The 13,907-nt window shown below is 41.6% G+C and overlaps 1 protein-coding gene across 2 annotated transcripts in view; it reads left to right on the forward strand.

Moving 5' to 3' along the window:
* focad (focadhesin) overlaps nt 1–13,907 on the forward strand; it is a 128,977-nt gene that overhangs the window by 69,892 nt on the left and 45,178 nt on the right. The gene's annotated exons all lie outside the window — the stretch shown is intronic.

Genomic DNA, 13,907 nt, shown 5'->3' on the forward strand with positions numbered 1-13,907 from the left:
CGACTACCCACGTGGGCTGATGGAATTTCACACACTTGACCACACAGTCACACTAAGTCATTAGTGAGGTACGTTAAACAGTCGGGTTGGCTGCGCAACTGTCAACAACATTGCTGCAAATGGGAAACACTTGGTTCAGTACGGTGTACCTCACACTGACTTCTATACAGGCCATTTATCATGAGCTCCATGAAAAGCTGGAGGCACGAGGAGAGAGCGCGCGCATTGAAAAAATAGCACCGGACACTGGGCTTTTTGATAGACTTTCTGATGCCGTTTTATGAAGCATAGCGGGAACATGAGGGAGTATTACACTTAATAGTGTGTGTGTGTCTGGTGTGAGAAACTGAAACGCCACTGTCAGCCCAATGCCCTGGACTCTCCTCAGCAAGCTGTCGTGCGTAAACAGCACGAAGACTGGCTCGAGCGTAAAGTGATAATATAGGACCTCCACAAGATCGCAACATTCCTCTGGCCAAAATTTAACCAGCTGAGAATGTTGTCACACTCAGATAAGAATGCCGTACATGCTCATGCCCGCACTTTTCTGCAAGCCATGGCTGCTGGTACACCAGATGTGGAGAGGGGTTGCAGGGGTGTCCATTATCCGGTGATATACGGACACCTACTACAGGGTATCCGCGGGGTCTTAAAAAGTATTAAAAGTTGATAAATCAATTTTTTTGAAAATTAAGGCCCTTAAAAGGTATTAAAAAGTCTTAATCCCGATTTTATGAGGTATTAAATTTTGTTCAAGCTTTGTCCAAAGAGTTTGACTCCAAAAAGTGCCTGAATATATGTATTTTCCTCCCCATATTATAAACAACGACATGCTCGGTCAGCGAGTCACATATTTTTCGAAATGCACTGTTGGGTGATGTGTCGCCCTCTACATGTCGCAGCGAAACAGACTCCGAAATGGGGAAATGTCTGCTAAATGACTAAATGTAAATGTAAATTTGCGGACTCCTGGTTGGAGAAGGATGTCAGACAGATTAATGCAGAGTTGTAGTTCTCTAAAGCCACTATTGTAGTTCGTATAACGTCATGGAAAAGTGTGCAGATTTGGGTTTACTTAGTCGCAATATCGATCAAAATGCAACTTGTAGCCTATACAAAAATGTTTAATAGACATACACGTTGACGTGTAAACACGTTTTATTATATTACTCAAAGTCTCTACTAATCTGTCGAACGACGACTGTAGGGAATCCTAGCCGGGCTAGCTACTAGTAGCTAGTTACTGTACCACAGAACGAAGTTACGTAATGTGACGAGACTGAATTTGAAAGTACAAAAAACCCACCAGGAGCACCGACAACGTCGGCAACCCTGCGCCAGGCCTCATTCTTTTTATTAATGTCTCTGTACAAATACAGAGTATCGTACAGGACTGGATATGCAGCCACACAGGCGATTAGTTTCTCTATCTTGAACCTGAAAGCTAGAAATGTTTACCATGGTTGCTATGTTACGAGAAACAAGAACACTCCGATGCCCATGTTAACAAACAATTTCTAAAAACTTGTAGGCCTAATACATTTTTTGTTCGTAATTTAGTAATTAATTTAGTAATTTTTATGGTGATATCTAAAGGTTAAAAATGTTACCCTATTCACATGAGAAAAAGAATGAATAGGCGTATGAATAGGCTTTTTTTTTTTACACTTTCCCCTAATGGGATTCTTATGTTTTTTTTTCCTTACTCAGGACATATTGAGGATACAAAATCAGTTGAGTTTGCTTCTGTTGCAATTTGTCCTAGGTTGACCCCCATTTTGGCTTAAAATGACTGGACTATATCTGAGTTCTGTTGTATGGTTGTACTCTATAGATTTATTTGCAAACTACAACTGTTTATTAAGGCCCCGTCCACACTAGCCCGGGTAAATTTAGAAACGCATACATATGTCTGCGTTTGCACCTCCCGTCCACACTAATACGGCGTATTCGAACACTGTAAACAGAGCTTTTCGAATACGCTCCCCTAGCCGGAGCATAGGTAGAATCAGGGTTCCCACGGTACCTGGAAAACATGGAATTAATTTTTTCATTTTCCAGGTTTGGAAAAGTCATGGAAACTGAGCAAAAGTGAACACTTACATGGAAATTGAAACAGTTGTCCTGGAAAATTTTATTGGATGATGTGTAAAATAGTAATAAAATGAAACTTTTGAGCACAGAATTAAGATGAGTTTATAAAAACCATTTACATGTGAACAGCTTTTACTGTAGTTAGAAATGGATGATCCCATGCAGTGGCGTTTTTATATGTAAAAAATTGGTGGAACACAAACCATTTCGAAATATAGGATACAAAACTCACTCTTGCTATTGATGTGTTTATTTAACACATCAACAAAAGCGTGGCTCCACAAAACACTTTTAACGACAGAGCGGCTTGCTTCTACCAGGTGTTGTAGTAGCCTACACGGGCCTACTTGAGAGACCTTCTTGTGTAATTGCTCTCCTTCTCTCACACACACACATGTAAAATTACCACTGTCACATTTGCAAACCTAAATTACGAATGCAACCAAGCTCAGAACCAATTTGCCTACAGGGCCATACCCGAACAGCAATGAGCTCAACACCACTGACAGCCCCAACAAAGCGGTTTTGACTAAAGGTTCAATAAACACTAAAATAAACACTTAAACACTAAAATAACAAAAAACTTAATTTTCTGTCTATTAGTTGATGTGTCAGGCTTCTCAGGGTTAAGCATCTGGGGGCTTGTTTCAATAACTATATGGGGCCCTACCCACATAAAACATAATAGAGCAGAATTCCTGTTGGTTTGTTGAAGATTCCTGTTGGTTTGCATCAATGGTTTATTATTTAATTATGTGCACTTTCATCTTCATGAACAGGCAACTAAACATAGAAATAATCCAACCTTATTTTATTAAAACGATACAGCGTTTTATGTTGGAATAAGCCTCGCCCTTTCGGTAACTTCACTGCTTAGATAATTGATTAGCGCAGTATATTTTCAGCTGTCTGGGCTGACTCGAACATCCCCTCAACTTGAATTATTTAACAAAAGCAAAGAAAAAGTGTCTGACTGACACTGAACCGAACTTAGACTACTGGTATCATAAATAGCAACGATGGGCTCCGCGTTTCAGCACGGTGGACATGCAGGTCACCGGGCGCAGGGTTAGAGCTAGCTCTACAGATACTGGACCAAAGAAAGAGGTCACTTTTGGTAGACTGAATAAGCTTTTCTTTTGTTGTCCGATATGTTCAGCACCACTGGCATATGTGCGTTTCATTTCTTTTACTGCTCAAACTAACATTTTAACCTTCAGATCGCTTAAACCGGTCACGGGGGTGGTAAACGTCGCCATGGTAACCGCGAGTTCGACCAATCAGAGATATCAGTGTTGTTTTGCTTAGGATTTTGGGTAGTGTAGTATTTCAACAGAAGATAGCAAAAAAGGACTACTCGCTCTTCTTCTTGTTGACTAATGTTGGCGCCAGACAGACAGACAGCCAAACAGGTATTAAATACAAGATGACGCTGTGGTGGGGCTACCGGCTCTCTGCCCCACTTGGCATCAAATTCGTGTGATCTACATTGATGGATTAGAATTCTGAGCATGCGTATTAATACTTTCCAATGTACATTGCATTGTGAGAGAGGGGCTAGCCCCACCACGCTCTTCTTTTTGCCGACTAATGTTGGCGCCAGAAAGAAAGACAGACAATCAGGTCTGAAATACGAAAGGACGCTGTGGTGGGGCAACCGGCTCTCAGGCCCACTTGGCATCAAATTTGTGTGATCCACATTACATTGCATTACATTCTGAGCATGCGTATTAATACTTTTCCTCGTCCAATGTACATTGCATTGTGAGAGAGGGGCTAGCCCCACCAGAGCCCCACCTTCACGATTAGCCTCTGCTAACTCGAATCGGCAGAACGCAGTCTGAAGCAGCAAGGCAGGGACCAATGAACAGGAAATAAAATCCTAACACAAACAAATGAAACGAAACAATTTAGGAAGATGCTATATTCATAGATAATAAATGATTCGAAGTAAACGAAAAAAAATAGAGAAATAAAAAATAACATAATTTTGTTGCAGGGGTAGGTGGGGCACTGCCCCACCTACCCCTAATGACCAGTCGCCACTGATCCCATGTTGTAGAGCATGCTCTTGGCATCCTATCTGGTAGATTGGAATTTGATGCAGGCAACCTGGTGATATGGACTTTAAAAGTATAGTTTCGGATTGGTGGATGTCGGGAATAATAACCGAGAAACGTTACTCGCGATCTCAATAGAAGGGTCAAATACATGCATTTCCCAGCCAACACGGGAGCCTTGACACCTACATTGAAACAATAGCTGTGTTTTAACTGTGTGGTAAACCTGGGTTTATCAACGTTAGTTAGTAACCAGTGCAATCTTGCTAACTAGCTAGCTGCAACTTGCTAGCTAGCATTCAGCTAACATTCAGCTTGCTAACTAAATAGCTAGTGTTGGCTAGCTTGCAATGCTAGCTAACTACCAATACATTTTCACATTAGGCTGTGACATTACGTCTATACTAGTTGACATGACGAGTCTAATCTTGATCAATTTTGTAACATTCATTCTTATATCTACTTTTAGCTATTTTGTGATTTTTCGTTTTTTTCTTTAAAAAAATGATACTACTAAATAGGAACATTTGTGAGACATTTAAAAAAAATCATTGATCATGACCAGACTGATTCTATACATTAATACTGTTAAGCTAAGCTTACTAGTGAGGTTGCTGTACTGAGGAACCACAGGGGAACCGGCCTTATGTTTTCCCTTTTAGGTTCATTACTTTGATTTACAAAAGCTTTTACAGAGTAAGAGTAGGCATACTACCCCTTCTACGTAAGACTCATAATCTCAAATGTGGGATGCATTACAGGAGTGAGTGACAATGACAAGCTGCAGATTTAAGTCCTATTGGAAAGATGACTCCCAATACAAGGACTGTCATTTGACATCAGCAATATGGGGGTCACTTCCCTCAAGAGCCATTCAAAAGGACAAACCCACACCAAGGTAGCTGGACAGCTAAATCATGAAAGAAGAATGACAAATTTCTTGACTGCAACAACAGTAAAGGGAAGAAGTGGCCCAACAAGCCAGGATAACGAAAGTGACAGCCAGGTTCCCAGTACCAGCAGTGAACAGCCTACAGAAAAAGTCTCTGGAGCTCAGGGGAAAACATTTATTTCAAGCCAAGCTGTATTTGAAGCAGATATTCACTGGGTCATGAAGATGGTAAGGGAACACTTCTCGTTCAACTCCAACTCTGACATTTCAAACACATTTGCTCAGATGTTCCGAGACAACGAAATTGTCAAACAATTTACATTTACGCAACAAAATCGGCTTACCTTATATGTTTTGGCTTGTATCCTCATTTTAAAGAGCAGCTGATCGAAGACATAAGAAAAGAAAAATGTAATGTAGTGTCTTTTGACGAATGCCTTAACAAAGTGACACAAACAGAACAGATGGATATCATTCTGCGCTACTGGAGTGAACGCGAAGGGAAAGTAGCTGTGCGTTACTTCACTTCAGAGTTCCTAGGACACACTCAGGCCGAGAAGCTTTTGGAGGGTATCAACAGATCCCTGTCACCTCTGGACCCCAAGAAGCTCCTGCAAATATCGATGGATGGCCCTACAGTGAATTGGAAGTTCTTAAGAATATTCCAAGAGGACAAGAGCAAAGAGGACCCAGATGCACCAATGCTCATCAACCTGGGAAGTTGTGGTCTGCATGTTGTGCATGGAAGTTTTCAGACCGGAGAGAGGGAAACAGGTTGGAAAATTGGAGATGCGCTGAGAGCGCTTTGGCAGGTGTTCCATGACTCGCCAGCAAGGTGAGAGGATTTCATTGAGCTGACTAAAACGGCAAGATTTCCTCTGAAGTTCTGTGCCACTCGATGGGTTGAAGACTTGCAAGTTGCTGAGCGGGCAATCGAAGTGTGGCCAGCTGTGATGGCGTACATCCACAGCCACAAGAAACTTCCGAAGAGTAAAGTGCCAACATCTGCGTCCTACTTGACAGTCAAGAAGGCAACCGAAGACCCTCTTTTCCTGGCTAAACTTGAGTTTTTCACTTTTGTTGCAAGACAGCTGAAGCCATTTTTGGAGGTATTTCAGACAGATGCCCCAATTGTGCCATTCTTAGCAAAGGAGCTCCAAAGCACCCTGACAGGCCTGCTGTCATGCTTTATCAAGAGAGAAGAGCTGGCAAAGATCAAGACACCTCTCCAGCTCACTAAACTGGACCCCCAAGAGAAGCAAACCCATGTCCCACTCAAACACCTGGACATAGGATTTTCAACCAAGCAGGCTCTGCATCTGAGAAGCTCCAGGAAAATCCAGTGAAAATCGTGGAGTTCAAAAAATAATGTGTCTCCTTACTCGCAATAACCTGCAAGAAAATGATGGAGAGAAGTCCTCTCATGTATCCAGCTGTGCGGGATATGAGGTCCATTGACCCTGTGATGATTGTGACAGAAACTGAAAGTGCAACAGCAATGTTTGAGAAACTCCTTCAGGTTCTCCTCAATGCTGGATGGTGCCCTGCCACAGAGTGTGACAAAGTCCTTTCTCAGTATAAAGCATTCTCACTCGATGTCAACACAAACCACAAAGCAGAGTTCCAAGAATTTGTTTACAGCTGCAGACTTGATGAATTCTTCGGAAGATATCTCAGTGGCAAAGAAGAGTATGCAGAACTGTGGACCATCATGAAATGTCTCTTCACGCTGTCTCATGGACAACCTGCAGTAGAAAGGGGGTACTCTGTTAACAGGAATATGCTTGTTGAAAACCTACAGGAGAAGACGCTAATAGCAATGCGCTTGGTCCATGAGCAATGGCTGGGCACACAGATGAAGCTCTTCCAAAAGACCTCAAGCAACACTGCAGAGGAGCAAGGACAAGATATGAGATATATCTGGAAGACCAGAAGAAGTTGAGAGGAGCTCTGCCAGGAAATCCAGAAAGTGAAAACAAAGTGGCAAAAAGTAATGACAAGCGCTGAAACAATGGAGAAAGAAGCACATGAAATGGCAGTCATGGCAGAGAAGAAGCACAATTTTACACTGCTGTCAAAATCAAATGCCTATCGGAAAGGGGTTGCTGATAAATGGAAGAGGTGGCAGCTCTAGACAAAGCCCTGAAAGAGCTTCAAGATACGTTAAAGCAATGAGGTATCTTTGGTCACCCTCCTAAAGACAAATATAACAGCATTTTAGCTTATGGAGATGACCAATTTTAACTCAAAATAACATTGTTTCAGATTTTCAGACTGTAGAGAAAGAGGAGTGGAGAGGGGGAGGAGCCAGGAGGGCACAGAAGGAAAAAGGGAGGGGGAAGAGAAGAGGGGAAAAGATGAAAGATAAGAAGAGAGGAGAATAAGAGAGTAGAGGATAACAGAGGAAAAGGGAGAAGAGTGGAGAGGAGTTGAGAAGAGTAAGAAGAGAAGACAGGAGCGGACACGAGAGGGGAGGTGTGGAGAGAAGAGGACAGGATGAGATAGGAGAGGAGTGGAAGAGAGAACATATATCAATCCAAGTGCTCATGAGTCTCAAAGTTCCAGTTCAATAAATTGTTGTTCATCTACAGCTTGTTGCATTATTTCATGCATTGATATTATCAACTAGAGAGGGTACAATGTCTGGGGAAATTGTAGGGTGTGCTTGCTTGCGTTGGTTGCAGGTGGGTCCGTCCCCTTAAGTTTTTCTCTTCTAGTGAAATTTTTCAAGCATTTAGCCTACTCATATTGCATAATTCATTGTCATTAACCCCCTTTGAAACAAGCTACTATAACAACGTTGTCACCGGCAGTATTTCAGATGGAATCGCGATTCAAACAATACCATCTGCTAACTGAAAATATGCCTCCAAAAACGTAAATAAGCTTTACATCTATTTAGGGAGAAATAGCTAATTCAAAAGAAGTTTTTACGAGCAAGCTAGTTGCGGTGGCTATCCAAACTGTGAGGAGTGAGGGGATTGTTTGAAAGCGACGGAAATGAGAATGTTTCTTTTGACAAAGTTTAGGCTGTGGCACTGAAGCCAGCGACGCACCACACAAGCTTGAGTTTAAATACATTTAATGTGACATTACTTACTGTACATGCAAGTCTTGATTTGCTTAAATGTACATGTATGATGCTGCTAGTACACCACGGCACGATACGATACTCGCTGTGCAACAGCACATCTATGCACGTTGTATCCATGCGCCGTTGCTAACATGTGCTGACGTTGTGACGTTGGCACTGAGTATCCTTTGTTGACACAAGGCACTTTTTGCCACAAAAACTTTTGTTCAGCCTAAACCGTGCAACGGAACGTAAATAATAATACAAGCAACTCAATCTCTACCAAGACGAAGCTTTTGACACCGACAATGTCTATGTAGTCCAAATATTGACTGATCCTTAGGGGGGCAAAAAGAATAATAAGATATATGTGAGAGAACAAAGGTTGTGCTCTCGCCGAAGGTTTGAAGCACACCCAATAAGACATAATCTACAATTTATAATGTAGACTTGACTGGCACATCTTTTAAATCAAGTAAGTAGTCAGGTGTCCTAGGGGGTTGTGTGTGTTTTAGGGGAGGGGAGCGCGGATGGGGGCGGAAAGCTTCAGGGGCCTATAGATCATCACTTAATATGGTACCTGGGAAATCAGGAGGTAGCATGGAATTATTTTTCAAGGCAAGCATGGGAACCCTGAGAATGCTAAATACGTTTCTAAACGCATCAACATACCTTACTTAGCAAATGAGTCTAGCTAGACTAGCTGTAGTCCGCATTAGAAGGGAAGCTTCCATAAAACGAATAGCAGTCTAGCCTATTGCTAACGCCTGTCTAGATTATCTATGGAAGTAAATCAGTGACATAATGTTTGGAATTTTAAAAGGTATTGAATACTTACTATTGAAATTTAAACTAGACCGAATTCTCGTATGAATATATTTCAATGTAAAATAAAATGCAGGTTGCTCAAATTCGAGTCAAATAAATTATATCTTAAAAAATTATATCTTAAAAAATTCTAGGCAAAAAAATTTGAGACGAAAAATTTTGATCTGAAAACATTCCGATTATAACATGCGGGATACCAAGGATAGGTGGAGCAATCGAGCCTTAATGCAAGATTTGATCACATCGGACTCACCAAAGCATGGTTGTTTTCCCTGGTAGTCATCATGCGTTTTCTCTTCTCTATTGCTCCATTGCTCTACCTATCCTTGGTATCCCGGATGTTACATTCTGAATTGTTGAAACTCAAAATTTTCCGGGTCGAATTTGAGAGGTTCAATTTTTTTAGGCTCAAATTTTTTCAGGTCGAAATCTTTCGGTTCGAATTTCATAGGCTCAATTTTTTTTGGCTTGAATTTGTTAAGATCATTTTTTTTAAGACCACATTTTTTAAGATCACATTTTTTAAGATCACATTTACATCACATGACTCGAATTTGAGCAACCTGAATTTTATTTTACATTGAAATATATTCATGTGAGAATTCGGTCTTGTTTAAATTTCAATATTAACTATTCAATGCCTTATAAAAATCAAAACATAATGTCACTGATTTGCTTCCATAATTATCTATTTAAAATAACTGGAAAAAGGCAGGTGCTAGATACAGGATACGTTAGCATTGCTAATAACTGTTACCAACAAAATCATACTACAGCTTGCGGTTGTGATGAACATAAGGTCGGAACGCACCTCTTTTCAGCAACAGCTTCATAGCAAATCCTGCTTTACATTGTCCCAGGTTTTCAAAACCGTCTTTGGTGAAATGGTTCGCGCAAATGTGTCGAGGGTCGAACTGCACAGGGATCTTCTACGCTACGGTATAAACAAACTTCATGCCCATCTAGTCAATGTTAGCTAGACTTTAGCTCAGTGTTTTTCAAAGTCTGGGTCCGGGGGATGAAAATTGGGTCTTCAAATATGTTTTCATAATTATTTTGTCATAGGCAGTGTTCGAAGTGGGCCGGTACTCACTGGTACGCAGTACCGGCGCTTCTACATTTTATTCTTAAGCGTACACACACTTTTGCTTGCGTACCGCTACTTCTCGCATGTAGCCGGCCCGGTACTCTACCACTGACAGAGAAAGCGTCAGCATGAGAGAGATTGGTAATGACCCTATCACTACGTGACTTACCTCAGATCTTGACGAATCACGTAAAGGCAAGCAGTCGGCCCACCCTATCAGAAGTTCGCTTCTCCACGGACGCTAGTTCGAAAAAGCTGTCTGATGCCTGCGTAAGTGCGTAACAGATTTTTCACTGCTGAAAACCTAGAAACTAAAAAAGTGTGTTGAGTTTCGGAGTTTGTAAGTCGTTATGTTAGCCTGGCTTCAGAAAGGTACTTAATGAAAGCATGTGCCAGAGCCAGACACGTCAACAGAGGTCCAAGTCCAACCAGAAACATCGGGTACGAATTATGAGCTTCAAACTTGTTTAAATAAATACATACATATGCATGGCCGCGGGAACTAGGGGTGCTGAGGGTGCTGCAGCACCCCCTGACAGCACGAGAATTTAAAATGATATGACTTGAAAATCCACCACCGCGGCACAGCCCGGCAGTAGCGGACTGGCCATCGGGAGCACCGGGAGAAGAATAACAATGGAAAACCAGGCTAAGAAACGTAAGGGTGGGGCTGAAAAATTTAGACAAAAAGACGTCACCTTCACGAGACAGACGTTTTTTCATTGGTAAAACCTTATGTTTATTTTACATAAAGCTTAATTTTAAAGCCCTCTGTGACATGCTTGCGTTTAAAAAGGGCTATACAAATTGATTTGATTTTGCGCTCAAATAAAGGCCCAAAATTTTTGCTCGCGTGCGCGATCGCATTAAGTGTGGATGTACCTATCTTTCTTTCCGAACTAGCATCACATCAAACACAGATTGTGCATGCATTAGCAGGGCAGCTGTAGTGGCGTATATTATTACTGATGACAATTAGAACAAATTATTCTGTTTAAACATGAACAAATAAATAATAACGATAGGGAAATTGTAGCCTATATTTGCAAACACCCCTTTTCATATAATTTGGGTCGCAATGGTTTGTCATTTTAAAAATGTGGGTCGCCGAAAAAAAAGTTTGAAAAACACTGCTCTAGCTCATCTGCTTTATTTTATTAAAGCTGATTTGCAAGGAATGCAAGAACAGCTAGATAGCGAAAACACCTAGACTGTAGGTATGTAAACTAGTTTAGCTTGGTAACGCAAGAGCATAGAGAGAATGTGTGATGATTTAGCCTAGTTTATTGGCAAAGGGGCTAACGTTATTTCATGTTCCTGACTGTTTCATTCAAATAAATAACCGTGTTGTCATGTAAATCTACAATTCAAGATGCATGTTTCTCCAGATCTATTTTTCAGCAAGATAGCTAGAGCTAACTGAAGCTGAGTTGAATCACGATAGTTTGTTTGCTAAGCTGTAGTGCTAACATTACCCACCTAAGGCGATCCTGTTTGCTTCAACAACAGAAGTGGAAACAACTAATGTAGTGTAGTCAATCTGTTGAAAACAGTGTTGTGTAGACACAATAGCAGGGCTCTCAAGTTTTGAAGACAGGCAAGAGTGACATTTCCCCTCCCCCAGCCCCCCCCCCCCCTAAATTAATTAATTGCTTTTTACTTATCTTTGAAAGGCAGCAAAGATTAATGCATCCATGGCCAGGATATAATGATAAAGTATGACATGATTTTAAAAGTGACCTGTAACATCGACTATGCAAAACACTTAAATGTATTTAGTGCTACTAAAATTATTAAGCCTATTTAGAAAAATATGTTTATAATGTGACAACATGTCAATCATCGTGTGATAACGAAAATATGACTAGGCCTAGACTCAGAACATGATGTGTGATTCTAGGATCAGACCTTTAGGGGTGCTCAGCCCCCAATGACAATGTGACATGAATACAGTGCCTTGCAAAAGTGCAAAACCTAAAATCGCCACTGCCTAGACCAGTGTTTCCCAACCTTTTTTCAGTCATGGCACCCTTAGAAAAGTTTAAAAATGTTATTGCACTACATATCCCGAATTCTCCTGATTGAGGAACGTTTTGAACTCTTCCCTCAGTTTGTAGTCGTGCCAAAACTTTGCCGCGTGATAGCCATCGAACGGCCTCATGTATTAACAAGTTCTGATGTTCCACTCCCATTTCCTCGCATAAAATCAAAAATAGACGTCTCTTCAGTGGGCGTGCCTTGATGAAATTAACTAGGCCTATATCTACTGCTCTGTCCAGTACATCAGAGTTCCTTCGGGAGCATCTTTGCTGCCAGTGCCTCCCTATGTAAAAAGCAGTGAGTGGCTTTCACATGTGGGTTTTGCGCTCTGACTGCTAATGAAGCCCTTCGTACTCCCCGTCATGGCAGCGGCCCCATCAGTACATAAACTGTGACAGTCCTTCCAATTCAACCCCCCCTGTTCAAGATACTCTGTTGTCACACAACATATTTCTTCTCCCGTTGTTTTGTCAGACATTGACTTGCAAAATAAAAGTTTCTCCAATGCTGTCGCCATCTACGAATCGAACATTTGCCAGTAGCTGAGCATGCATGCCCACTAATGTCAGTCGACTCATCCAGCTACAAGGAAAATTCTTTGAAGGCAGGGATGGACTGTGAGTAAAGGGTTAAAAGTCCATGGACTTTTATCCAGACTGGCCCACCAGAACCGGCCCCCGTATACGCCACTACAGCTACCCTGCCAATGCATCCACATTCTATGTTTGATGTAATGCAAGTTAGGGAGTTTCACAGTTCATGCGAGCACGCATGACGCGCGAGTGAAATTTTGGGGCCTTTATTTGAGTGCAAAATAGTTTTTTGAGCTTTATGTAAAATAAACATAGCCGTTTTTCAATTGGTAAAACGTTGTCTAGTGAAGATGATGTCTTTTTTTCTCTTATTTTTCAGCCCCTTACGTTTCTTAGCCTGTTTTTTTTTTTTTTTTGTAAGCGAGACAAAGGGGGCGGGGTAATGGCTGCACAGACGTTCATTTGGAATAGACCAACCGGCCTTGGGGAAATGGGGGACGGCCAACCGTGTCGCTTAGGGATGCTCCGATCTGATCGGCGCCAATCCATATCGGCCGATATTCCCATTATCGGTTTTGATCGGCGTTCTCAAAACGGCCGATCAAACATGGCCGATCAGATGACATAAATTCTGCAGAACTACTATCAGAGACGTTTCAATAAAACGTTAGATAGGTATTTCAGGCCGCCAATGGTAAGAAATGATTCTTTAACCTTTAGATGCGTGAGTTCTAAATATTTCCGACGCTTCCACCAGAGTTTGTTTTCCAAAACGGAAGCTAGCTAGCTTTAGTTAGCTTCCGTTACCTAGCAACCTAGCATAATACTCATAGCAATGCTACTCCCTGCTATTGTTACTTGTTAGCCTCTAATTGTACATTTTGAAGCCATACTATAGCGTTTGTCATAGTTTTTGCCTATCGGAAAATAGTCGGTTGGAATTTTCAGAATCGCACATGTGCGACGTTACTCTGTGAGACCCGCATTCGAACAAAAACAGTCACGGACAGCCACTGCTTTTTGGAAGGCCAATAAAGACCTCTTTCCTGCTCTCGCACAAGCAGCACGAGTCTTCCTCTCTGCACCTTGTACAAGTGTAGATAGCGAGCGACTTTTCAGCACAGCAGGACATATTTTAGATGAGAAGAGGAACAGGTTGACTCCTAAAAATGCTGATATTCTTATATTTATCAAGGCAAATCTTCCAGTGATGCTGCTTGATCAGAAGAAAGGTTTGAATACTCTAGTATGCCCCCTCTCCGAGTGAGTGCGTGCGTGAAGTGAGTGATGTGAGAGTGAG

The sequence above is a fragment of the Osmerus mordax genome, chromosome 23, assembly GCF_038355195.1.
Source record: "Osmerus mordax isolate fOsmMor3 chromosome 23, fOsmMor3.pri, whole genome shotgun sequence".
Classification (NCBI taxonomy): domain Eukaryota; kingdom Metazoa; phylum Chordata; class Actinopteri; order Osmeriformes; family Osmeridae; genus Osmerus; species Osmerus mordax.